We start from the raw sequence: 25,307 nt of genomic DNA, 5'->3' as shown, positions 1-25,307 counted from the left end.
GGCAAACTAACTGATTGAAATACACTAAAGTACAACTAAACAAAATTGTTAAAGGAATGACGCTGGTGCACATTATTGCCTGGTATTTTTGTGTTGAAGTATTTACAGTATGAAGTCACCCATAATACACTGTTAGAATATAATAGCTGTCGATGGATACACAGTGCTAATAATGTAATGCGCCCCTCCCTAAGGGAGCTGATCTCCTCATCTGGGTCGCGGTGAGTATTAAAAGGGTTAAGGGTGCACAGTAAATTTATTGTGGGTCTACCAGTACCAATGGGCTAGAGCACTAATGGATGACCTTGGGGTTTGGCTGTTCCAGACTTGAGGAGATCATGTCTCACCACCACCCTACCACCAGGATGACCCTGGTCCTCTCTGCCCCTGGCCTCAACCTTTAACTCACTGATCTTTGACCAAATTATTAAGCAGACACCTGCTTTCCGGTGTATGGTCAGAGTGGGGGAAGAACTCATTCTGGGCACTCTAATTTGATGTAGATGCGTGTTGCAACAGTATAAATCTCACTAAAGATAATCCCATCTGTTAGACTTCCCTGCAGTGTAGCTTCCACCGATGCCTGTACGCAGTGTAATCAGTTTACTGTTTGTACTGGTTAATATCACTTAAAATATTAATTAGCCTTGATAATCTGTTTTGTTCAAACTCATGAAAACACTATTGATTTAAGGCCAGATTATCACCAAACGATATTGCATATAATTTATAAGGACATAAACTTGGAGCAGCACCAGTAAATGACATCATGTTCATGTGATATATACAGATTTACAACTTTCAGGCACTTTTCTCCGTATTTTTGTTTCATTTTAAACACTTATTTTCTTTTATAATATACTTTATCAAGGGAAGCTATATGTATAATTTGTACATAAACAAGTATTAAAACATTAAATATTTTCTAAAGATTTTCATTAACAGTATTAATATTCAATTTCATTACAAATCTATATTTTTTATGCTCAGCAAACTAACACAATTAGACATTCATACTACACATGCGCACACACTAACGCTGACAGAATATTTTGTGAATAAATCAACTATAAAATATAGTTCTCCGTCAAGGGCACCGTAGTACAGGGACCAGCCCCAAAGACTGCTATGGACCTGTGGGACCAGAATGTGTCAAATATGAGGGGGAAAAAGAAAGAAAAAAATGCTGCCATTAAGGTATAGCTTGGAAATGACTCTGACCTGGGTCTGCCATCTTGCATTGTCCCACCATCTGCACAAATGTGAACTTTGCCTTTAAATCCTGGCTTCTCAATTAACATGTCCAGCTGGGTGGAGAATTCCGTCAGCTCCCTAATATCATTACTGCCACACCAGACTGTGATATAAATATTAAAAAAGTGCCCAGAGCTCTTTGCTTGCTATGCGAGCGCTTCTGCTTTTTGGGTTATAATGACGTGCAGCCATGCAGCAGGGTAACCGTAGAACGCATGTTCTTATTAGGGTTTCTGTAGACCACAAGACAGAGAGTATAATGTCTTAGACTGTATTTCTTTGTTTTTCTTTACCTTTTACTCACACAATGAAACACCTACATGGTAAAATAGCACATCCTGCAATCCTCTAAAATGGTACAGGCTCAAGCCTCTTTGAGATATTTCAGTGGTCACAAAGAGCATTTGAAAGCATCAAGTCTTCTTCCAAAATGCAAGCTGTGTGGTCTTTGTGATAGCCCCATTACACCATGAAGGACTCTTACTTTAGGCTGTATATCTGTGTGTCTCTGTCTGTGTTTTCTTGTATGGGTAACTGTACTTTCTAGGAAAAAAAGATCTTAAGAGGAAGTCTTTGAATGTAGGACATTGGCGCTGTAGCGGTTAATCTTCCCCCACGGCTTTACAGACGGCTGTGGATTTAGGAGTTGGCATCATAACTGACCAGTGCTGTTTGATTAGATAACAGGGGATCTACTGCAGGCATCAATGGTCCACTGTGCTGAAATGAAACAGTGTGCCCGTTCACCCGTTCCTGCTTAGAACACGATGGGGGTAATTCTTCAGCAGTCTGATGCCACAAGCTGCCAAGCAGCGTTCACCACAGCGAAACCACGATCACGGCGATGCTATGGATAACACCACCTTGTACCAGATGTTGGGAATTGGCTGTCACCGTTGCTGTTATGGGTTGTGCCCTGCAGCTCTCCTTGAGACTCACAGGACTCCGGGTGTTGATGAGCTGCCAAAAGAGGCATGAAAAGATACTTAGGTTTAAAAGAAAGGGTAACTATAGTGAGACAAGTCTGCCAGCATCCTGTAGTGACCATGTTTTTTGGGCTTTTACGGCAAAGACACAGATTTATGCTAAGTGACAAAATAAAAATTGTTTTGTCTACATTTGATGCTAAGTCCTGCTACTCATTGAAACAAACTCAAAGGTGTTATAATGAGTATCCATAGCTGCTGCAAATGCTGCAAAGCTAGATTTGCTGTACATAAACACTAAATTAGTTCCCACTTACATTGCTATCTGACAAAGAGGTTGTAAATAAACCCCAGGACATAATGCTTCTGTTGTACACCTTATGCTTTCACTATTGTGATTGTGGACTGAAATAAACTCTTTTGATTAGTAAGTGAATTTGTAACAGAATTTCATGTCTCACTGTTAAAATGCTACAAATGCATGACATTAATATTACCACACTCACCACTTTTTAATAAAAGTTCTCTTGAGGCTCGTCAGACCAGCAGCAGGACCGACTGGTTAAGCTCGACCCTTGCTGTACTGTAGCGGAGGGCCTTTGTCCCCTAAAACTAAATACACTCTGAGTGCATGTGGGTGGATGTCACTTCAGATACAGATGCATTTGGGGTCTGCATGGGGGGAAATAATGTGCAACAATGATATCTTTGATCATTGCTAGAACTCCCCAACACAGGAACTGTGTCGAGTGTGGTTATCATCAGCCCATTTCTATTCCCCCAGCACAAATCATTTCATGGCTCCTTCATCCCATGTGCCAGAACTGGGTTTCAAAAGCAATTTCAGCTGAAAAATAAGGTGCTTTTCTTCAATTTTCAAGCCATTTGTATCAGGGTTAGTGTTGTTTACCTAGCTAGTACACTGGTATTTACATACCTCTTTAAAGAAAAAAATAGCCTGGTATGATTTATGGACTGCAGCAAGAGCGCAATTTTCTGTCGTACACCTAATCTGAGAGGGTATAGAGAAAGGTCACATTGGCCATACAAATACCATGGCCCTTCCACAGAGAGTGGGTGGATATTCATTCTCTTTAAAAAAATGTCAGTTAGGTCTGATTTATGATATGCAGAGCTCTACAACACCTTTGGTTTCAGCCTTACGTCTGGGTCGATGTAATAGAGAGAATAAGAAAATTGAATAATTTGTCCTAAACTACTGTCTTTGATAACACGTTGGGTATACGGTACATCTAACAATAATGTAGCATTTCTTGCCTCTTGCTTTTCTTGTGGTTTTTCTTTGTATCACACTGAAAATAAGAGCACTGAAAGCAGTAAATGGCACTGTTATAATTACAAAGAACAAAACAGAACGAGAAACAAAGAGAGATGCTGTCAGGTGTTAGGATCAATGCCATGTTTCAGAGAGGTAACCTTTAGCCTCCCCCTTGACTTCTGTGTGATATGATACCATGAGACTGATAGAGGTAGAAAATACATTTTCACGTACTTAGCGAACATGATACCATTGTGAGGGCTTCTTTTCCCCCCCTAATTTCCCAAACACATCTTCCCTTTATCTTGTCTTGTGTGAATTTGGTCTGGATAACAGGAAAGAATAAACCCTTTCAGTCTCTCTTGTGATTTATCAAAAATGATTCCTCGAAAAAATAAAATCACGCATAGGCGCCTTTAAAGTAAAGTATCCATTAAAACCTGACACTGTCAGGTGTGTCTTCATTAATATTAATATGAACTTTGTATCCCATGGTATAGCGTGGCAGGGATGACTGTTTCGTCTGGAGAGAATAACAGGAAGATTCCCACAAAGGTCAGCCAATTCACAGAAATGCTGAAACACTAAGCAAAATAATAAAGGGCATCGCAATCAACATATCATTCTGGGACAAGCCAGTGAGTTGAAATGATTACAGCCAAGACAAACGTAAGGCTGACAGTTGTGGCTCCTGCAAGTGCTTGCTGAGAAAAAGAGACAAGAAGAATAACTGCTGTGCATTCTTTTAGCTATGGGTATAAAAAAAATGTTGGGTGAGATCACTTGTTCCACTATGAAACACTGTCTGCCTTACATGCTAAATGTTTGTGCTAGATGTGTCTCTGGGTTTATAGAAGTACTTTGTGACTATGGCACATATCACTGTGCCCAAGTGGATCTCTGTAATATAAAAAGGAAAAGTATAGGGTGTCAGTTTTGCGATTCCATTTCATGTTCTGCGTTATATGCTCATTATTTACAGTGTGCTCACTTCTCGCATGGATGGACCAATTTAAGGGGAAGCAGAGGATCAAGTTCAGTCCTAATGACAACCTTTCACTGACCTCTCCAGAGAAAACAAATGGAGCCCCAAGGTGATGTTTCAATATCACTAACTACTTGGGTGTCCTAGGGAAAGGAACAGATGTAGCCCTGAGGACAAGGAAGGGGTGAGGTGCAGGTCAAGGTCACCATACGCCAAGGTTAGGGTCAGATAAGCATGGCTGACTTGGGGTCTTCACAAGCCCACAGGCCATAAAAGGGAGGCGTGGACAAAGACTCAAGAGCTATGGATCAAGTGTTATTCCACTGAGGGCCGGAGAGGCGGGTGAGGGCAGGAGAAATGTGCAAGGTTCATACAGTTACACTGTCTCTTTGCTTGCTTTGTATTATTTTTGGGAAGTGCTTGATAAATTACTAACTGGAGAAAATGACAGGTCTCTGCATGAGCAATGCAAATGAGCGATATAAGGTTATGAGATAACTGTTAGACTGTTAGACTACGCTTGTGCCTGATGTTTTGATGCAATTTTCAGGAAAAACTATTTTATAGTAAGTTTAAGGTAAGACAGTTCCTAATTAATACAGCACTAGCAGGACTTCAAAAGAAAATGCAACAAAACTAAGTGCATAACTTACAATGCAAATTTATACGTATGTATACTGTCTTACAACCACAACGAAATAATCTCTAATTGGAAAAATCTAAATGAATTACTCCAGGTTATTTGTTAAGACTATGAAATGTCAGAGTATGCCATTAGTTGCAGTGGGAGATCCCATGGTATTTGGATGGAATAAATTAGCTCTAGCACATTTATTTTGACTTAATTAATAAGATAACCTAAGTGATTTATTTGATTCCCGAGACTGTATGGCACAATAATAACCTACAGTACGAGGTAAATTTGCTAAATGTGTTCAACTAGAGAAGGACAACAGGAACAGAGTGAGACTGCAATTACTGTCATATTCATGGGGAGGAGGATGCTAATAGGAAGATTTTCTGCTCCAGATCAGATGAAATGAAACTGTATCCTGGTGGGTTGTGCTTTCTTTAATTAGAAGTGCAAGTAGTTTGATAAACTCTTAAAGATTGTGGTTCCTCTGGTTGTCAGCTAATTACATGCCTGCTCATTCTGCTGAAACACTATGCAGTTCATATTTCTTTTCCATATGTTATACTACAATGCAATAACAATACTGTGCGGCGCAGTTATTGTACGGCTAAAGAAAATCAATCCTAATTTATCAGAAATAATTCAAATAAGAAGTCTTAGATAATGAAGAGTGCTGGATCTTCTATTCATTTATTATTCAGTTTTAAGGTGAAAAACAAGGCCTGACCTTTCATATAATGAAGAGATTAAAGAGGGTTCTAAACAGGAGGAAACGAAACACCAGTGACACTCAAAGTCTTTTGGAGAAATACAAGACATTTCAGATGAAAGAGAAGCACTGTATTTTTGCATCATTAGCTATGCAAAGAAAATACTTTAAACAATCAAGGCCTTTATTATTCAGAAATATATAAATAATTATTTTCTTGATGATGTTGTTGGACAAGAAATTAAGAGACAGAGGAACTGAAAAGTGGAACCTAAGTTGATAGTATGTCATCAAAACATCAAGTGTGGCGATTTTTAGCAAGTATTTTATAAAGTATAATAATTTGAGAAAATAAACTGAAGGCTGAAGGCTACATATGACAGGACAGGCCATCCAATAAATAATAAAGGTATTAGTTTCACGAGCTTTTACGGGGAAGGGATTCTCTATATGACCATAATTTAACAGGTTTTTAAACACTAAAAGGTTTTTTACACATTATCTCTTCTTTCAAGTGCTATTAATTTTTTCTTTTCAAGAGTAGCACTACATTTTAAAATAATATTATATGTATATCTGTTTAATATATCCTATAGTATCTCTTGTGGGTTAGCTGCTTTTAGATTCAATATTATATTCTGTATTCTGATATTGTAACAGAGAAAAAGTAAGTACATTTTATTGATAATAAACATAATGCCAAACTATTAGACAACTATATAATTGTTATTAAAGATCCATTATTTTAGCTGGTTACTTTAATTATCAGTGACTGGATAATAGAATGTCATTGTGTGTGGATCCACTGTGTTACTGAGATACCATCATATATACAGTATGCTAAGTAAAATTGGTGTTATGAGTTCATAACTGTTTTCTCATTATGTGTTTTGTCAGTGTTGTAAATGCCTTCTTTATTATACAGCGGTTTTAATGAGATCATCAGAAAAGTTCCTGACAGGGAGTATATTAACATCACGCATGTCAACCAACTGTTGTTGCCCAATGTGACAACCTACTGTTGGCAAAAGTTAACATGTCACCTGCAAAACAAGGACAGGAGTAAGATGTAAGAAATAGGTGACACCACGGAGAGCAGGGGGAGCAAGAGAGAGAGAGAGAGAGAGAGAGAGAGAGAGAGAGAAGGCTTAACAGGCGATAGAGGAGAGAGAAAAAGCAATGACTCCACAAAGGTCACTCCTTTTTTGTAGTCAATAATTGACATTTAAACACACATTTCAAACGTCACTGATAAAATTACGCAAGATAATGGAGAGCGAGCTGCTTACACTGGCATGCAATTATAACCGTAATGAGATGCAAAAATGCTAATGTCTTTGTGCATGCTACAGCTTCCTTTTGTGGGGTGCTGCGGCGTCTGTGGTGGATGATGGATGCCACACTGGTGGTGGTAGACAGAATGGTGACATGTGGGAGTGGGAGCAAGCACAGAACAGAACTGGGGCAAATATGCCACACACCCTCACATGAGTAAATCCCACACCCGCCCTTTCTAATGCTTCCTTGAATGTTCTCCAGGTTCATACAGTAAATTAACTGTTTCAGCTATTTTTCTATTAATGGGGGGGGGGAGAACACGATTTACAGGCAGGTTATGTGTGTTTTTTGAAATACAGTAATATTGATATAAACTTTATTTTAAGATTTAAAGTGAAATAAACGTCCTTATGCGATTATGCACACATCATTAAGCCAAACATTTGTCTCTTGTATAATGAATTGAAACCCTTTGGGAAAATTGCTCTCTCTGGCCAAAATAACATATAAACACCACCTTAGCATTTTTTTCTTTCCATTTCATGTCCCTATACTGACAGCTGAATTTGCTGTAGATTTATTAAGATGCTTTCCTAAAGTTCCAAATGTCAAAATTTCTATTTTTTCCTTCATTAAAAAATTAAGGGCTATATTCAGATGCAGCAGTTGAGACCATTATAAAGTCTAAATAAACCACACCAATGCTTGTTCCCTTAGCTCATGGACAGCATTAAATAAAAGTAAGTAAAGTAAGCAAACACTAAGCGCATACTCCTGTAAGCTTCCTCCCTCATTTTTAGGTTCATCCTTTCCAGACCTATCGCCCACCCCTCTACCTCTGAGGCTGATAAGAATGGGACACAAAACATGCTAGCAGTCATGCTGTTTGTTAGAAGCAATTAATTTCTCCAAGGCCTTCATTCCATTCAGGGTAAGCTTTTGTGCTCTAAATCCTACTATTCTGAGCTTCTCTTGTGCCACGTAGGAGGGTATGAGAGAGTGGAGGATCGGAAAAGAGAGGGAGAGCCCGAGACAGAAGCTTTGGATGACAGATTATCTTGGGCCAGTTAAGCATGTAATTGCTCAAATGAGTTAAAATCCCTTCAAATATCTGTCTCTGCACCTCATCACACCACTTCATACACTCAAATATTTGACAATTCACAAAGATAAACCTAAAAGGAGTCTTCAAAAGCCAGTTGCCAAGATATTTTTCAGCTAAAGGAATATTATTGAACAGATGAGTTGGGAATAGGAAAAAAAAAAAGATTGTCATGCAGTCTTTCAAATGTTGACTGACTTTCCACAAACTTTATTTCTGTGGGCTAACCAGGGCAAAACAAAGAAATAGTTTCTATCACCTTATACAGTGATGCCAAGATTGAAGCTTGGATGGAGCTTTGCCATCAATGGCATCTAGAACAATAATATTAAAGATCAAGGAGCACACGGGATGTGTCTTACATAAAGAGATGGTGGGATTGTTAAACAGAGTAGTACACATTTAGATCTGGAGAATGTGGTGGATCGTCTTGCCAGGCCTTTTTCACATGGCTACTGAAGCTCCCTCTAGGGCATGGATGTGAACTGGACTGCTGCTTTCTTTTTAAAATTGTAATCATTAGTCTAAGGCAGCTTTACAACGCATTATTTCACATTATAAATATATTTTAGAACGTATTGTCTACTGCATTTAAATGTAATTTGACAGTACTGACTTGCAATGATTTCTTATTTTGGTACAAAAAATAATTTGTGATTATTACAAGTGTGCAATTTTTGGAAAATGTGTTTTGGGTAAAACAAAGACTGTTTTTGTGTGCGTGATGGAAAAAATAAATGTAATGAGCATGATGGGCTAGGAAAAGATGGAGACTTTTTGCCAGGTGTATTTGGCCCTTGCCAAATGCCACCCTCAGAGCAGAGAGGGTGTCCTGCATTGCTTCCCCGAATGAATGCTAATGAGGGCGTGTGTGTATGTCTGAATGTTATTCACACCACATCAAACTGGGCCTGCAAAGAGGTGCAAAACTGGAGCTGGCAGCCTCCCAAACCAAAACAACCTGGAAGAATGTCAGACATTACATGTGCCTAGGATATAGTACATGCATGGATTATTGTAGAGAACGAAATTATAAAGCCTATATTAACAGAGGCTCAGCTGTCATAAAAAAGGTGGAGCTCTCTCTAGGAAAACTGTTAATGTTCATCGAAAATGCTAGCCTTTGTTTTGCAAAGCTAAATATCACAATAAATAACAAACGGAAATATGTAAAAAGCCTTTCCACAAGAGAATTTACAAAATGGTCAAATCTGTCATAAATTAAAGGAGGGGGCAGTATAGCTGGCAATATGATGAGAGTTTCAATAAAACTTTTACCAATGCACAATGCAGAAGAATCAAAGATGGATTGAGAAACCAATTACAATCATTCAGGATGGTCTAGTTTGCTAAGGTGAGACACCCTCTGGATTGGCTTCACATTTGCTGAGAGCTGATGGGCAGACAAGGTCACTGGATGTACAAGCTCTCATTTAAAACATAGACATGAGAGCAGAACTGGGGTTAGTTGGGTCTATCAGAGCTGTCAATCAATTAATGACAATTATTGAGCAAGGACGCCCGTGGGAGGAGGGAGAGGGAATGAGTATGACCATGGGGGAACAACACAGGGAAAGGGACGAATTATGGAGATTGGAAAATAATGACCGAAACTGAATGATATTACCAGCCCACACATGCAGATCACTTACTTCTCCAACAAGTGGAAAGTGTATCAACTGAGCACCATGAGAAGCATTTCTTTTATCAATCAAACTGCCAGAGAAGAAGATATTCAATAAGTTCTTAGAATGATAAATAAATCTGTGATTTTATTATGCCTAACTTTATTATGTGAGGTGTCAAAGAAGACATGAATTATTTCGTAAACAATATGCCTGTTTTCACCACACATATAGAAAGTTAGTATACAAAATCACTTGCATGTCCCACACTAGGAAGGTACTGGTGCCACTGCTGTGCTCATACAAATGAGTACAGGACAGAGTCATGCTCAGTCTAAACTGGGAGAGAAAAAAAGGAGGGAGGGAAAAGCATTTTGTAATTCTCCAGCTGGCAGGCTTTAATTTTCCACCATTCTAATTAAAATGCAAATTAAATTTATAATTAGCAACCACAGTATCCGAGAAACCACCTTGTGTGCAGCCCAAACATATGGGGCAACCAGCGGTGGGCAGTACTATCTCTAGGAGACAACAGAGGTGGGTGGCTGGACCGGAGAGTCGAGGACGAAACTACTGATCACGGCTGGGCTGATGACACGAGGGTAGCACTGTGCTTTAACCTGCTCCTCTCAGCTGGGAGCCCTCTAAGCTCTCCAAGTACAGTGAGGCAGGGGAGCGCAGCGCACTTTACTCTGCTGTCACTGCCCATGTCACAGGTCAGTGCATGTGTCACCTAGGCTAGGCACGAGTGCAATGACCAGCACTGCTGGGATCAGCTCCTCTGGATCGAAAGGTGTCTGACCAAAATTAACCTTTGCTGACTCTCAGATAATTTATTTTTCAGTGACGGCAACTCTTTGTAAACACAACACCCCAACATTTTTTTTACACAGAGTTGCGCAGGCTGTTGCTCAGTCGTTCTGCCATTATAGTGCGAAAATTTATCCGAGCCTTACTATATGCTTTCACAGCTTGTGATGGTTTTGACAGAATATATTAGAAGACTAAAATGAGAAAACCGCACATAGAAGTGTAAAAGCCACACTTTTTTTCACAGTTGTCTTTGATCCTAATGGGAACAAAGAAGTTTCTTAACAATTATCAGGAGCAGAAATTTCATTGGGGACAAAAGTGTAAAAGATGCCGCTGACTGTCTTTTGTTGTCCAAGTTAAGTTAAAGCCAGGTCACACTGGGTCAAAGTAATGCTTTCTGTAAATCCAGTAAACTTCTTTTCACTTCTCAAATATCACTGTGTGTGTCTCCTGTATGATATTTAACTGACATTTTTTATTGTAACAACCAACGATTTATACAGGAAAATAATGTCTATTAACAAGGTTGCCCAAACTTCTGCATCCCACTGTATCAGTATATTTTGTCATTAGTATAATATGAAATAAATTCTACATGTGTCAAGTTGTGTGCCAACATTTGCTGTGTAGTAGAACTGAGACATTAGTCATTATAAACATTTATTTGAAATAATATTAAAAGTCTCAAACAGAAAAACATTAAACATAAATATATAAAATATAAGAATTTACAGAGAGACAGGAATAAAAAGGACCAGCTGCTCTCCAGAGCAGGAACAAGGCTGAGGAGGAAATGCTCCATTGGAGACTGGTGTGGCCTCTTCAGGGACTCCAGGATGGCCAGCTCCACCGCCGATGGACCGTCCTGGGACCCGTCCCTCATCTGCCTCGGAGCCGTCCTCCTCTGTGGGCCTGTAAAACAGCACAAAACACAAAGAAATGAGAAGGCTGCTACTAGATTTTAATTTCAACATTGAAAAAAAAACAAAAACAATAACAGGATATAATCAGATTGGTTGTAGATATTTAGTAAAGGTGATCACAAGGGAATCCCACCGACTAAAAAGGTATCAGTGCTTGCTGTACATATCTGTGGGTGCAGCAGCAGGAGCTCAGGGACTGGGGATGCTCTGCTGCAGAATCAGTTGGTTCTATCAATACAGTATTAAATGTTAACAGGTTGGATATAATAATCGTAGAGTAGACAGTGGTCCCTCATTTATTGCAGGGGTTCTCAGAATAACTAGCCCCTGGTCACAGTTCTCACAATTGATTCTCAAAGTGCAAACCTTTGTAGATTGCAAAACGTAAAAGTATTATTATGCCGCGGTTTGTCTTCATCTGCCCGCCACTTTCGTGCGCCTTTTTCCCTCACGGTGCAGGTGTCTATTTCCGAATGAGGCTCATAGTTATGGGTGTTTTTGTGCTGTTTTTTCTATTGGACGCGATGGTTATCAAAACCAAACGTGATAAATTTGGCAAGCGCAGGAGATTTGTCAATCAGGCTGCAGAATGCAATGCTGTACTGTGCAATAAAAAATCAGCGAAAAAGCAAAGCAGTGACGGATGAACAGCGGGACCACTGTGTGCTGTTTATTAATAAACAATAAAATATATTCCTAAATGACAACATGCATAAAAGCAGAACGGTATTTGTACGTCAGTGGGAAAATAGCGTGGCTTGCTAGCTTTTGTGCGGCTTCCCGGGTCAGTGAAAACTTTCAAAAGAGAAATGAATGAACTTACCAGGTTGCCCGATCTCTTCACATATCTTCCTCCAAGCTCGGTCCTTTTTATTCCTGTCTCGGTACTGAAAGCAGCTGGTGTTGTACAGCTCCGAGTTGTTTGCTACCGCATTGATTAGCCTTCCCCTCCATTGAAGTATGAAAGGCTTTGGCTGGATCTGCCCCTTTGACCTAGGTAACAGCCACGTCACCAGGCTCCTGATTGGTTGTCGCGGCGCGATTTGACGCTGGAGTTCAGATTTTTCCAACTCGAGCGGTAGACGCGAAACGCGCGTATGCACAAAATGCAACACAAAAACTCACGCGCGTGGTTTTATTCGCGAGTCAAACGCGCCAGACGCGCTACACTGACGCGCGTTTCACGCGTTTTGGCGTTTTCGCGACGCAAATCTGCTTCCGAATTTTCGCGGGACCCGCAATCGCGCGTCATCGCGCCTTTCCATTGACTTCACATGTAAACCTGACGCTCTATTCGCGTCCATCGCGTTCGGTGTGAACACACCGTCCTTGCTTTTCTCCCAAGACAGCTGAAACAGTACCATCAATCATCCATCAGTTGTCACAGCCTGAAGCTAAGGTCAGAAGAAATCCATGTCAACACAAAAGGCCATATCTTACCATGAGCTTTTGCTCAGCTGGACAGTCTGCTGGTGACACTATGTCAAGAGACTGCTATCCTACTCTATAGTCCTTCTCTGTGACTGACTTAGTCAATGAGAAGGTCTCATATGACCTCTTCAACACCCCTATCCCTTTTGTCACCTGAGTTGGACCACCAACTTCCATTACGCAGTTAAGTGTCTCGACTACAAGACAGATTTATCTAGGAAGCTGTCAGCTGAGTTAACTCGCAAAGCTTTGGGTAGACAATTGGACTTGGCCCTGTGTCACGAATGACACTGTTCTCGCTTACATGCTGCTCTGTAAATGACACTTTTTGCTGTGCAGAGTCAAGCATTAGCACAATGTCATCTGTAATCTTGTGGTGTAGGAGCCATTAAGAGATGCAATACTGATATCTATGTATGTCCATGAGGTCATTGTTTTAAAGACAACATAACAACCTAGTATGTATTCGATTGTGAATTTTCAGGTTTCTGTTTTTGACTTTCCTTTGGATCAAACATGTGCTAGGCTGATAGTCAGAGCACTGAATAAGCACTTTAATTTACCACATTGTGAGGATATGACATATCTTCACGCGTCTGACTGGGCTGACAAGACGGACACAAAAGAAACCTTTCTGTGAAAATATCCTAACTGCAGTGGTAGACAAAAAAGTCAAAATGATATATGGCTTCACCAAATTGACAGTCACTGTTGGACAAAACATAGTTTCTAAATATAATCCTCCATTGTTTTCTCGCCTTTAAGAAATGTTCTTGCTAGCTGTTTAGTTTTGCCACCTGTTGTCTTGTTAATCATGCTGTGAAGATACTCATAAATCATAACATTCTTCAATTAATCAAGTTGTCAGCTTCTAGGTGAGGGGTCATGCATGGAAGAGACAGAGGTCATCGGTGCGGTGTGAAAGGGTCATGGTTGTGTGGCATCTCTTATTCTTGGGAAGTGTCAGTAGAGGAGCCAGCGGAACAAAGGAGAAATCAAAGTCCAAGGGACACGAGAAAAGGGGGTGGGGGAAGTGGCAGGGAAACCTAACCACGTCTACAGAAAAGAGGCAGGGAGCAAAGCATAAAGCCAGTCAAATTGACCTGTCATTACATCAAGAGAGCCGTGCCAAGCCGCTACATTATCACGCTCACCATACCCTTTTAGATGACAGAGTTCCTGCAACTTACCAGGTTCCTGCAGCACTCTATTTGCATAATTAACAAGTCATTCATGTGTCATTCATATGACTTCTATTCATTTCTAGGAGACTTCAGATTAAATAGCATGCACTGAATCTGGTAATTTCGACGGAGTGTCACACGATTATTACTCTAGAAATACAAATTAGTCTTTATTAGTTAAACAACTCTATCAATGATGTGTCCATCCACTTCAGGATAAACGATAAAGACATACGTAGAAAAAAACAGCGCAGAACATTGTAATGTATGTTTGTTATTTGCATTTCTGTTTCTGGGATGTGTGTCTTTGGAAATGTCTTTATAGGGACAAGGGAACGCAGGATCAAAGATGGTGGTCCTTTAGAAGTCCACGGATTTCAAAATGCCCACTGGCAGAAGGGGCACTGTCACACAGAAATGTCTGGTTAAACAGAAAAGAGCTAAAAAACCTTGAAATATTCAGGTCCACATTGTTAACAGCAATATGACAAAACTAAAAGATATTGCACTCAAATGGGTACTTGAAAGTTAGGAACAGGTGCACATTATAGGGGTTTTGTTTAATGAAAGATCATATCTGCTTAATATTTCTGATGGGATGGTTGACATGAAGATATTTTAACCCTTTCACACGTAGTGGTCACTACAGTGGATAGCTATTCAAAGGTTGTTTTCATGTATTTGTCTCAGTGTTGATGGTATACTTGCACATAAACCACTACATTGGGCACTGAAGTGTCACTCCATACCCTGCCGGCAGGGACATGTAAAAAACTCTTTGAAAAGTAGAGTAAAGTTTAAAAAATGAAGTTCAATTTTTTTTTTCATGCCTAAAGATGAATAAAAATACTTTAGAAAAAAATCTGGATTGAGGTTGTCATAATTCATGCATGAAAGGGTTAACTACTTTATACAGCACAGTATGGATCTGACATTTTGGATTTAGAAAATCCAGAAAGTACCCTGGACCTACAGTTATAACATAAATCTAGTGTAGTAAAAAAGTACAGTATTTAGTTCCTTTCAGTACCTTTCCATGACTCATTTTTTTATTCCTATGTTTTTATAAAACACTGTCAGTTAGGTTCAAATCCAGAAAACTGGCTGCATAATTTAGAAGCGCTATTTGATTCAAGGATATCTCTATAATATAGCCTCGCCATACATCTTATAGTCAACTCTGGTGGTTTACCTCTTTCACATTGCTGTAGGCCATTACAGAAAAAGCTCCATGAACATCAGCAAGCCACATGAAGCTTAGTACACGCAGGTTTGAGGTCTATAAATAAGCAAAGTGTTATACAACAGTTGCATTTATCTCCATTTGAATTTGGAGCAGTGCTACCTTTGGTCAGCAACAGTGCATTTTTTTTATACACAATAAACGTGACTGATTATTTCCAAGCAAGAAAACAATTAGCAGAATAAACGTGCCCTCCTCTCAACTCTCTTTCTCATGAAGGTGAATGAAAAGCTACATTTATTCTGACTGGAAATTATTCTTAACATTACTTTCTCACAATTTTCGCCATTTAATTTTAATAAAAGCATGCCATTTGCAGATACATGCCAATCTTTCCTTGTGGTACACATCTTAAAAGCACAGAAGAAGTACTTTAACCCAACACCATTTAGCACATGAGGTCACTCATTGCTGATAATTACAACATCTGTAATTTCCTGTCTCGATGTGCTATACATCAAGCTTGAACTTTACAGAGCTTGATGTGTCAATCTGCTCTATGTATTTCCCTTTGCATTAGTGAATTTGAATGACATTTAAGTCTCACGAATGTTGCTACCAGCCTGTCACTGCCCACTCATCCACCAGCTTAGAATTTGCAAGTGATTTTAGTCATCGATTACTAAGTGGAAGCCTCCTGCAAGTGTACTCGGGGATATTTAAAAGATCTTTAATGAGTTCGTGTTACCACTTAAGTCAATCACTGCTCTTTTTTTAATGGGGGATAATTGTGTCACAATTTGAGCAAGCCACATTTCTCACAAATCCGAGCATGCTCGTGCTCTGATTTGTGATTTATGTAGAAATGCTTCTTTTTACCCTCCAAAATAACTCATTTAAATGTTACAGATCTTTGCAATTTTCGAGAGGAAAAAAAATGTTATGCAGTGCTTTATACATTCAAGCAATCCAAAACATTTATGCACTACTGCCAAATTGTGCTTTTTTAACTGTTTGATTAAATGCTTTAATCAATCACAATCCCAGCCTGTGTATTAATCACTTCATCAAGCAGTTGATGCATTAGGTTTTTAATGGACTCCATTTATTCTGATTTCTCCTCTCTTCATCTTATCGAAAGGGCACTCCCAATCTGGACAGATAAAAAGGGGGATGTGAGAATGGCTGCCTATAGTGGCAAGAGCTCAAACAAGCCAGTCCCTTAACTTCCTTACAATCATTCTGTTCAGACTTAACCAATTTATTAGTGGTAATATGTGTCCTGAGCAATGGCTAGGTAAACCACATAGCTTAGCTTAGATAAACAGGCGCCCATTCATTTGTCTCCTCACCTGACACCATGGTGATGTATGATCCTAATAAGATTAATATCCCCTGGATTTATTCCCTCTTAGTGCCTTTGGGCATCCTTTAATGTGCCTCCTAAATGATCTAAGATGGGGGTTTTTTTTTCTGTGTTGGGAGAACTGACACTAGAAATATAACTGTTTGGGTAAATACTTCAATTCATGCTGATTGTAACACTTCAGATGTAAATGATGGCGCTAACAACAGTTTATTGCACGGAGACAAGGCAGTCTATTCTTACACTTGAGCTGTGAATGAACATTCTTCCCTCCAGTGGAAGAGCTGAAAACAAATTTCTAAAACAGAAGCTTCTCTCGCAATTACATTTCAAGTTTCTGTTGTATTCAATAACGCATTAAAGTAGTCATTGAACCATCGTGTTCTGGTCAGAAATGACCACAATTAGCAAACAATCCATCTCCTTTTAAGCCCCCTCCCATCCAACCCCGCCATCACCCAACCACTGTCGCCTTTAGTTTGGATTCATGCGCAGACTTTCTGTCTCTTCCATATCTCCCCCCCCCCCCGTCTGCCCTTCAGCTTCTCCTCTTCTCTCCATTGTGCGCTAAAAAGCTATTGTCTGCATCACCTGAAACTCTGTTCGCTGTTACGAGGCAGCGGTGAAAAACATGAGAGTGCACAGGTTTGGAACGCTGAATAGAAAATTGTACTTAAGTGGTCTTCTCTTGCCCATCACCTCTACCCTCTACCCTCCTCCACATGAGAAGGGCTGCTGGGGTGGGCTGGAAGGGGAAGCCAGCAGGGCAATAGCAAACTTGAAAGCAGCCAACATTTGCAGCACTCTTGAAAAACAAGCATTTCACACCTGAAGCCTTTCATGCAGGGCCTCGAGGCATCCCCTTCAAGGCATTTAATTGGCTATTGCTTCAGAGCTCGTTCAGTGTGCCCATTATGGTGAGGCGACAGGCAGCCAAGTATGTCGAATGAAAAGGGTCCTTCTCCCAGATGGGCCTAGTGGTATTAAAAACTACCCGATCACTTCTTGTTGACTGGCAGAGGTAATTCAGATGTATGCATATCTACAAATACTTACAATGAAAAGAGTAAACTAGAAGAAAAAGAAAAAAGACTGGCCTTCATGAGTCCGTCCTTCCAAACTCAGTTACAAAGACTGTTAGACTATGCAGACATTATGCTGTGATACTGACGTACATATAATATAAAGCACTGCACATACAACCAATAGCTCCAACTTTAGCTCACCCGTTAATCAATAATGACATTTGACCCAACTGTGAAACGTTCTCTTACTGTCAACTGGTGAAAATGTAAAATAAATAAATAAATAAAACACCCTGCAGCATGCCTCTACACATCAGGCACTTTGATCATTTAAAGTTCCAGTTGAAACGAAGACATTTGTGGCTTCTCTAAACATATATTTCATGCTTTAATCCCAGCCCTGGGACACAAAGCTCTAGGATATATGATGTTCCACTTTTGTTTGGCAGTTCTAACTTAAAAATATAGTCTTCTTCCTTCCCTGTGCCATCTGCCATCTGAAGTTTCACCCATATCAGCCTGAGGCATTGGAGCCCTCAGTGGAAATGTTTTTGAGGGCACCCTGACTCCCCATGGATGGACAGCCTTGGGGGAACCAGATAAAGTAGGTGTTTAGTCTCTGGGCTGCTGATGAGGAAGGGATTGGCTTTTAGCTGGGTTCGGGCTCATGGGAAATCTGGCGTGCAAACTAATTACGTTGTGCTGCCAAACTGCCTGTGATTACAAAATGGAGAGGCGGCGAAGGTGGAGCTAAGACTTTATCAATTGCCCTACTATTTCTTTTTTAGAAGAAAACAGCTAAAGTTAATGAGATTATTTAACAAGATCTTCTTTGTGTAGAATGACTTGTATTTTATTTAAAAAATAACAACTGTAACAGACCGATCGATGAAAAGATGCTCAATAAATGAATGAACGACAATAAAACTACTCCACTGTCAAAATCTTTTGACATGAAAGTTGTATCATCTGAAAATTCTGAATTCTCAGGATGGTTCAGCACCAGCAAATATCTAATTACTTCTTCCATGTTTCCCCACCTGCCAGTCACACTTTTGGAGAAAGCCACTTAAAAACAGGTTAGCTCACAAATTATCTGCTATATTTGTATTAACGCCTCAGCTGGTGGCATAGACAGCCCCCGAAGATCCGCACCAGGCAAATCATTAAAGGTACACTGAGCTACTAGTTCACCTCCCTCATCATGGACCAAACTGAAATTCAGGCTCAGTATCTGAATATTTGTGCAGTTTTGTTAAAATGATATTTGACTTGTGTTACTTACTTCTTATAGCTGTTATAAGGTTCAATATCCAACATTTGTGATGCTCTATGTTGCCATGTGGACATTATCACTGTATTGCATGTGCAGATGCAAACTTTAGGCCATGTCAAAAAAAGACATGATGGTGGGGTTTTTTTTTGAAGTTTTACAGTGAGTGTGTGCAGACCAGCTTTCCATAAAAGAAATCCCTGTGTTGTCTCTTGGAAGCTTGCAATAAAGCATAGCAAGGATGCCTATAATGGGAAATAAATCTTCTATGCTCCTGCCATTATTTTTATTACATTATGTTTCATTACATATGAATGTGCTTAGCAGATGTCTCAAAGCATTGTGACTTACATAACTTACATTCTAGCTCATAACCCACTTATACAGTGGGACATGTCACCAGCTCAGATGAAGAACATTTGTCAAGGACGGAAAGACTGAAGCAATAACATCCTTTAAAATAACTTCACGTTTCCCCCTTTCTCCTCGCTCATTCACTTGCTCACCCTTTTCCCTCTGACAAAGGATTTGGCATCTTGTGGGTTAAAAGAAACAGGCTGATTTTATAAGAGGACAGTAGGCACAGTCATGGATCTAATCATCAAGGGTGGGGTGGGGTGGGGTGGGGGGATGGAGGTAACATCAGTCAGTGACATGGAGCAACATGATATCAGACACAGAATAGATCACTGTCTGTGTGGTATACATAGCACCACTCTTCCTGAGACCTCATCCTTCAAAGGGGCAAACTGGTTGTGGTTAGGGAACTGAACTTGGGACAAGAGGGCTACAGGTTCAATATCTCCAGTCAGACACTGAGCAAGATACTTAACCTGAGCTGCCTCAATGAACAGCCCGACTAATAAATAGATGGCATATAAAATGTCAGCACAGCACTGACAGATAGTTGCACTGCAATAATAACAACAATACAGAGCTCCTATAGAGGAGAAAATATTTCTTTATACACTGCAAAAAGCACTAGCGTTATTAATGAAGGCTTAATAAATGCCATTTATTTATTGTGCTGCTTTTTCTTTCTTAATTTATATTTCATTATATTTACGTCATGTCATTTGTAGTTAACATTTCAAGCTTTTATTCTTCTCTTGCTACTAAAATGTAGAATTTCTGTGTGTGTGTGTTTTGTGTGTGTGTGTGTCATTTTAGGTTATATGTCTTATTTGATTCTCTGAAGCACTCTGATCTGCATTGAAAAAAGTACTCTGCTTCATTTTCAGCTATTGTTATTATCATGCAAACTGCCTGCGTTGCGTGATGGCTAAACCCTTAAGTAAGGTATAGTCTCTTTTCTTACACGGCTCTCGAGTATCTGTCCAATGCTCACAGAGCAAGGTAGGAAAATCAATAAACCAACAGGACAGCTAGCCTCAGAGGAATTCACTTTGGATTAAGAATAGAGGAAAAAAAGAGAGCAGAATCCAATGCTGAAATTGCATTATGACATTATCAAAATCCTCATTGATTACTGATGTGTAAAAATAAAAGGTAATCCTACAAGTAGTAATTGAAACGAAATCCAGAAGCTCAGTGTTCGACTGGGAATGATAGCCAATGACATGACATTAAGCAACGTGAGACAAGGGGCAGTGGTTTAAGTGATCTGGCAGGCAGTACGATGCCCTCCTGTCAGGATCGATCAGTCCTGCTGAAATTTAGAGCAACACTCTAAATTGGTCTTAATGGTGTGTTTCATCCTCCAGTCTCCTCCACACATTGACTGGAAGCCAGTGTCCTTCATCACGCCAGGTTCCTGCCCTCCCTTTCAATCTGGGCATACCACTGATCTCTGCTCTCTGTGGAGAAGGAGCAAATCAGGCCCAGAGCACCCACAGCATCGCGTGGCTTACATCCCACCTCCAATAGTCAGGGAGTTTCCCCTTTCAAGGCAATAAAAAAAAGACTTCAAAACAAACCCGAGCTCCTACTGGGTGCCAAGCAATTTTCTGATCTGGTCAAAATCCACTTCTTGCGTATGTGAATTATCAAATGGCAGCAAATAGCATATATAGAGTCACCAATGTGAACAAACTGGATGGTACAGGGGTGGCTTCTGCCTCAGCCTTTAATGGGGCAGACCTATAAAGGGGCACGAGAAAAAAAGGGAACCGGAAAAAAAACCCCTCTATGCCCCGTTTTCCACTCTCTTGGAAAGTAATCTGCTTACATCATTAGGCTAAGCTTGCTGAAACAAATTACCAGATGTTGTGTTCTTTTTTCTGTCGTCTTTTTGTCAGCATTTTAAAATACTCTCCTCTGTTTTTCCTCACTAGCGCCCCCACCTCTCTAACACCTCTGCACAATAAGGCCATTTGCAAATAACAACAATTGGAAAAAGAAACGTCCCTCCCGCTATTCACAACCCCTGTCTGGTTCTGTTCATGTCCTTCCATTTTCGGGCGATCCAGTCATGTAGCGGCTAATGACCTGAGAGCAGCGAAGAAGAAGAATGAAGCGAAGCAACTGAGGTCCCCCACCCGCAGTTGCACGTGGTAGGGATTTTTGAGGGTCTAGTTTAGCTTATCACATTAAAACCCATTCAGAGATAAAGACATGTCCCAGTTCTTATTATAACTGTGTAGCATGCTGAGCGTGCAAACACATATTTCAATCCGCTTTCCTTTTAGATATTTCTAAGAGCAGATGTAACATTAACTCCAAAGTCAATAGAGAAGAATTAGGCTATGTGTACAATGCCCTTGAAATATTGTTAAATTACAATTTTGATGCATAATAACGATGTAAATAATAGCTTGCGGTACTGTTTAAAATATATGTAAATACAAATACAATATCTAACAGTGTTTTACTCCTAATATTAAATAAAATAGAAGTGTCCAAGATGACTAATAAATTCTAAGATCTTTTAGGATTATTGAATTTTTTTTAACTGTTATTATTATTATTAATATTATTATTATTATATTGATATCACAGATCAATTAGGATTCTCTAAATTTAAAATTTAATTTGGTATTCCTTTCTGCAATTCCTGCAAATTAAATTTAAGCTTGTCATTTAGTGTAAACATCTGCCTTTTCAGCGTGGTGGCAACGGATGTAAACTGGAAAATTCAGTGTCAACAGTACAACCTCGCCTTAGATTGATTGTGTGAGACTTTTAGAGATAGCAGTGTGCAACAAAGCAGACATACTGTCCATCTGGCCCTGACATTATTTTCTTGACACATAAAAGAATACATAAACAGATATATAGTTTAAAATCAAATTGCTTGTGTATTTACCTCTTATCAACAGCCAGGCAGCAATTGTGATTCATAGCAGTCATTTAAGTGATAATGCACTCATTCACTACACTAACAAACGCATAGCTCCTGGTTATCAGTGTGTCAGCGTCGTTGTAATGCTAGTCGCCAAACAGGAGGCAGAAAATTCAAGATGGCGTTGATTGATAAATTGACAGGTTAATTTTCGGACGGATAATGAGACCCTGAAAGGTGGTTGAGAGAAGTCTCTGGCCCTTTGCTCTACCTTGCATGCAGTGCCATCTATCTGTTAACGCTAGAACCGCAACTAAGAGCAGGTGTCTCAGGCCCTGCCAAATGTTTGTACTTTCCGGGTTAAATGCTTTATATCTTCTTTTTCTTTTTATCAAAACTCAGGAAAAAAATAGCAGTAATTTCACATAAAATTTCAACTACAACATTTAATTATTAAATAAGTTTATACTATTACATATAAGGCTCAAAACATTTTAACATCTGATTGTGCAAACAAATATGATTCAGAACTGATCTACATTTTATCTACAGCTGAGTCTGTTATTAAAACTAATTTTAGAAACTTTTATAAAAGGTTTTTTTCTCCTTTTCCATAGCGGATCATTTTTGCAGCTACTTTGTGACATATGTTGGACAATAGCATACATTATGATTTTGGAGAATACTGTCATTTTCTACAATTGCAATTAGCAAAATTGTGACTAGTTCTAAAGAAATAACTAGGCAGTCCAACTTGGAACTTAATTAGAGGGCAAACTGTTAGAGCAGTAGCGAAGGTTTAACTAGAGGTTAGAAAGGTTTCTATATCTTACACACATTTCTACCACTTGTCATTGCAATGTCCAACTCAGCAAGCACTCTAATTAAGTCTTCACCAAAGTTACACTGCAGCTACTCCTCATGAATCAGCGTACAGTGTAATGCAAATCAAATGCCCTTATTTTACTTTGAGCCCTAATGCTCATTATTTCTATTTTGCCTGATGTACTTATTTGTCAATTTGCATGCATCTTTATTTAATAAAGGGGAGATGTGTGGAAGTAATTTCATATTGTGAGATTGGGGAAATCGTTTACCAACATGTCAGGATGACAGTGACAAGATGGAATTATTAAACATGACTATGAACCAAAAGAATTTATTTTTCATAAAAACAAGAATTCCCAAGAAAAGTGCATAAAATTACTTAATTGAATTTAAAAATAGTAATTATGGTAAGTGAATGCAATTATTTGCATAATTGCTTCTATATTTTCATATAACAGTAAAGGAAGATGGCACTTTTTCCCTTATCTGCACTAGTCTCTTTTATCTCTTTTAGATATGCCTTGAATTGCTCTTAAACAAACTAATTATTTTTGCCAAAAAGCAAAATCTTTCAAATTTATCATCCAGCAATTAATCGAAAAACTCTTTCACCTTTCAAATGACATAGATGTGGCTATATTGCCTTCTTAATATTTTTTTGTCCTATCAAAATAGGATTTTCCCATTTTATGTTCCCTAAGTAAATGTTATATTCTGTCCTTGAAATGAACACAGAACAATTTACAAAGCACAACAACAAAGAATAAATCATGGACGTGACCATAGTCATGACACTCTGCGCTCCAATATTTAACAAGAAAATAGAAATAAGCATAATAATACATGTTCCTAAACAATAATAATTACAATATAATAATTAATATATTCTCCTAAGTCAGTTACACTGCGGTCGTCTTTGCATTGTATTCAAACATGAAAATAAGGTGTTGCTATGCTCTTGTGAAAACTCACACGCACCAATTTGTAATGCAAAGGCTCAATGCAAATCAAACCAAAACTAATTTAACGCCAGCAAAAGTATGAAAGGACCCAAACAAACTGCAGAACAATTTGAAAATCGGGTATGCACGTCTACAATACGGCTCCGCAGCCATTTTCTTAACGTGCGTTTTGTCTTGTATTATTGAAATCGAGCGCAATTGTGATGAGAAGAATTATGGCTTAGGGACTCATTGTATTGCTGTAAATGCTGTTGATTACCAATAACCACATGGTCACAACCAAGGGTGCCTCACTCCGCCCATTCATTTGAACAGTGTTCTGAGCTCTGACAGACACCACAAGAACGAAAGGAAGGGTGCAGAGGACACATCTTGGGGGATTCACCCCATCTGAGACTCCAAAGCGCCCAACAGCTTGATCCTGTGTCACTCTGAGGGCATGGCTTGGCTCTCCCTTGATTTGCTTTTGAAATCTAAACGTTTAATTGTGGTCAATGAAAAGGGTTCAAGCAAATGAATGGTTGAAGAATATGAGCGGAGGGAGGGGCTATTTCTGAGTGTCAGGCTGTAAAATGAGTATACATAAAAAGCAGGAGAGAGAGAGAAAAAAATCAAGAGGGAATAATGAAATTAGGGATGGGGCGAGGGAAAAAGAGAAAGCAAGGGCTGGAGAACTTGAGGCACTGACCCCTATCGTCCATGGTGAAAAGCAAGAGATTAGAAAGTGTTTCATGCTAATTTCCATGGAGATTTCTGTAATTTCTCAAAAATTACTTCTTCCTGCTTTGATTTGTCCATACTGCCGGGCCCCCTGCTAGTGTTGTCGGGGTGGTCTACTCTATCATGACTCTGCTCTCGTGGGCCCCTCGATGGCCCCTCGCTGCGGCCAGCCGTCTTGAGATTACTGAAGCAGCGCTGACGTCTCTATCAGCTCACGCCACTGTCATGCCCTCTCCCAACCCCCTACCATTCACCGATCCCATTCCCTCAGCCCAGCTTCCTTTCTGCCCACCCACCACCAACCTGCCCTTAGTGCAAACTCTCACAGATCTGTCAGATGATGGCTTCATTGGTTCGCATGGCTCTCTGCAAACTCATACCGGTCTTTTTACACTCCCTCCTTCCTTCCTCCCAGCCCTCCAAGAAACCTGCACCTCAAGAAAAATATCTATCCCTCCCTCCTATTGTACACTGCTTCACCTATTGCTATCCCTGAGCCTTCTTTCTCTCTGCCTCATCCAGGTTTATGCTTCTCCCTGCCACATCAAAGGAGAACCAGGGGTCAC

The 25,307-nt window shown here is 39.6% G+C and overlaps 2 long non-coding RNA genes across 2 annotated transcripts in view; both read right to left on the bottom strand.

The window, feature by feature from the left end:
• Positions 1-25,307, bottom strand: part of LOC147324642 (uncharacterized) — a 98,329-nt gene that overhangs the window by 46,364 nt on the left and 26,658 nt on the right. The window lies entirely within an intron of this gene.
• LOC147324643 (uncharacterized) lies at positions 11,249-12,766 on the bottom strand. Its single transcript, XR_015130205.1, has 2 exons — positions 12,352-12,766; positions 11,249-11,517 (listed from the first exon to the last, which is right to left on the bottom strand). It is a non-coding gene; the product is annotated as an uncharacterized LOC147324643 (long non-coding RNA).

The sequence above is a fragment of the Aulonocara sp. 'chitande type north' Nkhata Bay genome, linkage group LG7, assembly GCF_057382095.1.
Source record: "Aulonocara sp. 'chitande type north' Nkhata Bay isolate Kocher_YH1m ecotype deep benthic linkage group LG7, A_spYH_male_GT1.1, whole genome shotgun sequence".
NCBI lineage: Eukaryota > Metazoa > Chordata > Actinopteri > Cichliformes > Cichlidae > Aulonocara > Aulonocara sp. 'chitande type north' Nkhata Bay.
This window is presented reverse-complemented; position numbering and strand designations above follow the sequence as displayed.